A 3,912-nucleotide genomic window follows, 5' to 3' on the forward strand; every position below is an offset into this window, starting at 1 on the left:
GGCATAGAGAGAAATGTATAATACTGCTATTTTCTGTATGTTGGGCTAGATCCAGGAAATCAGGCAACTTCCCCCTTGATGTGGAGTTGTTGTTTGGGAGGCATTGGTCTCTTTGGTGGCAATGTGTGTTCATAGGGAGTGAGAGGGCTGGCAATTGTTTTACCAGATATTAAGGGGACATATTGTGTCGTGCTTCTCACACTATAAAACGTGTGTCCCGACCAGTAGCACTGGGCTTTCTGCAATTAGAACTACACTGCACAGTCCACTGGGCTACATTCTGCTACCTAACCCAACAGGTAATCCCCATGGTTTCTGAGAAACAAAACAAAATAAACCCAGCAAACAATACACATAAAAGCTCAATGAAATGAGAGCCTGTTCTTTTTAAACCCATTCACATTTTGCCAAATTCCTACCCACTGTTGGATCCATAAAGGAAATGTCGAATAGCCACACAGGAATTATGTCACTAGAATAAGAACCTAGACATCTTGACTCCAGGCAGCAAGCAGTTTGCTTAGTGATCTTGAACAAGTCATCAATTCGCCTCTCCATTTGCCTCAGTTTCTCCAGCTGCAAAATGGGGATAATACTACTTAACCTACCTCACCATGAGAGGCCGGGGGATTGGGAGGCCCTGAGGTTCTACTCGGGCCATAGCGATCTGAGAGCCAAGGCCACACACACAATCCATGGGCTCCCTCAAGAGAGGTGGGGGCCCTCGGGCCTTTCAGGGACAACAGTGAGTGGGCATTTGATACTCCAGGGGATAAAGCCGGAGTTTGTGTTCAGAGGGAGGCTTGTGTTAGGGAATATTTCATCCTTAGGTAAATTGGACTTTCCCCCCTTATCCTGGCCTTGACAAGTTCTATCATTTGATTCAAAGCCAATTACTTCCTGCAAAGTAAAAGCCAGTGTACTGCTTCCTCTCCGATACTCCCAGGCCATTTCCTACTCTATAGAGGAAGGGAGGCCCTCAAGGCTCTTCTTCCCCAGCGTTTGGTTAGAAGATCTGGCTCTCTGAGTGCAAACCCCTTGGGGCTTCTCAAACTAGACACCAGCAGTCAGCGAGGAGGACTTGGAACAATTACTGAGTTGCTTTTTGGGGTCTCTATAATCAATAACCTGTCCACAGATACCTATCTATATAAAGATATTATATATAAATATAAATTTACATATATATGCACATGTATATATAGTTGTACATATATGTGTGTATATATATACTTAAATGTAATATTTACAAAATAAAACTGTGATCTCGTCTAGAGAAAATGTATTCATATTACAAACTGCTCTTCCATATTTATGTACCATATTATACCTTTTTATTATTATTATAATTATTATGGGTATTTCTAATCATGATGATGTTGAAAATCTGTTTGGCACCTTCTGGAAACTACCAAAAAATTAATTCTCCATTGAAGTGCTTAAAAATCTATTCTCATGAGAATTCTACTGGCCTACTATGAAAAAGGAAAAAAAAAAATCTAAACACCGGAACCAAAACACGATTCCAATCCTTTTTCTGTACCTCACGCGCATAAATTTGCTGCTCCTATTTGGGTTTTATTTTTTTTTCCTGTTCATGTGTTTTTATGGATCTAAGTTAAGTCTTTTAGCAATATATAAAAAATGTAAATAGTAAACTTTATTTATTAAGAATGTCATCTTTTTTAATTTATATTTACACAATTGTTCATCTAATTTATTTTTTTCTATACGGTTTTAAATACTCAGACATATTTTGCTGTTCATGGTATTTTTATCCTGTTCTCGTGGATTCGTTTTTCCATACTGTTTTCTCTGGTCTCAATTACAGGTTGGATCTCACAAAAAAACTAATGTCAAAGACAGAAATATTTTGCCACTGTTGATTACTATACTTTAAAGTTCTATATTATGAAAATATATAATAGCTTGTATGCTTCAGTTTGGAGTGGTGTGTGTTTTGTCTGCTGCAGAAACCTAATGGCAGGAAACCAGTAGCAGCATGAATCTAGGACACACCCCCTCTTCTGCACAAACAGTTCCAAGAGAGCATCTCCATTTCGCATATGCAAACATGAAAACCATTCTCACGTCTTATAGGAAAGTTCAGTTTTCAGGGACTAAATGAATGTCACCTCCAGCCATGCCTGCCCTGGGAATTCCCTCTTCACCAATATATGCCAGCGCATTCAGTCTTCTCATTTTTTCCCTTCGTCATGAAACACAGAGTCATACCACAAACCTGCAGCCGACACCGACGTTTTGCTGTTTCTGAGCTGCCTGTGGGATTTCTCTCTCTTTTTTAAATCTTGTCACTACCTTAGTAGCTGTGTGATCTTTGGAAAGTTACTTAGGTGCTTTAAGAATTAGTTTCCTCGCCTGTAAAATGGTAATAATAAAAGTCCCCACTTGAGGTGGTTGCTAGAATGAGATAAATATACAAAGTGACTAAAACGCGGCAGATACTACATTAACTCTTGGCTATCATTATTATGAAACAAGGGCTGCTTATGACACGTATTAACAATACACTCATTTTCTTCCGAGATCAGCTTGTTTTTTATAAGAATGAAAACAAGATGCACTAAAGCACTCATTCATTCGTACAGGCATTGCCATGCAGTGGGGTTCCTGGCACTGCATTCTGAGCTGGTGGTTGGCAGCACAACCAGAGGACAGGTCAAACATGTGATACCTGAAATGCTGAACTCTGCACAAAAGGGCAGTTTGAGAATATCAGTGTGGATGACAAAAGACACGGGTAGGGGAGCCATCACAGGTGTTTTGGCCTCTTTGCAAACACAACCCACCTAGAGACACGAAGGAGGGCACCAAATAAAATGAAGGTCATTGGGAGAATCTGCCAGATCACTGGTTATTTCCCAAATAAGATAAATGATTAAAGTTCCATTCACTTCTCTTGAATTCACTGTGAAGACTGACACCAAATTCAAAGAATAGCTTCATGAAAAGAGGCACATATTTCCCGAATAGAAAGATTAAGTGACCAAGTCTTAATGTGTTTTTGTGTGCACCCTGGTTTTATCTGCAGAGACCAGAAGTCACGGGGCAAAGAGATTTCTCTCGGAGGATATGAGACATTCCTTCCGGTGTCTTTTCCACGCACACACACACCAACACATACTCCGTGATGGAGAAGTTCACTGGGCGTCAGTGGCTTCGACTTCTCATTATCAAACAGGCAGAAGCAGTCAGCATATAGATCTGTATGTCACCCAAGATTTTAGAATTTGTCTAACCATAGTATTTTAAAGTCTTTTTACCGAAATAAATAAGTAAAAGGGTAGAGGCGGCTTTCTATCATGCGATCTGGCACTGGTAAACCCAATTCTCAGATGCCAAGAATAAGAACCTAGGACAAAAGCATGGCCCTCGAGCCAGCAGCCCTGGAGACACTTTGCTTCCTCAAATGACTGTTTTAAACCCTCTAAAGCAGCGGTTCTCAACCTGTGGGTCGCGACCCCTTTGGGGGTAGAACAACCCTTTCACAGGGATCGCCTAAGACCATCAGAAAACACAGATATAATTACATATTGTTTTTGTGATTAATCACTATGCTTTAATTATGTTCAATTTGTAACAATGAAATTGGGGGTCACCACAACATGAGGAACTGTATTAAAGGGTCGCGGCATTAGGAAGGTTGAGAACCACTGCAAAGGGATGAGGTCTGAGTTAGGGATCAGGGGAACCAGACTCAAGAGCCACCTGCCCCTTGTGTATCTTTTCTAAGACAGGAGGAGTCAGTGATGTGAAGAAGGCAGGTGATAGGTTTAGCAAATGGATCCAACAGGTGCAGCATCCTAGGTAATAAATTAAAAAACTCTAGCAAAACTGACTAATGGGCCAATGCACTCACAAAGGATATGGAGAGGGTCACAGAGGACCAGG

The sequence above is a fragment of the Myotis davidii genome, unplaced genomic scaffold (assembly GCF_000327345.1).
Source record: "Myotis davidii unplaced genomic scaffold, ASM32734v1 scaffold866, whole genome shotgun sequence".
NCBI lineage: Eukaryota > Metazoa > Chordata > Mammalia > Chiroptera > Vespertilionidae > Myotis > Myotis davidii.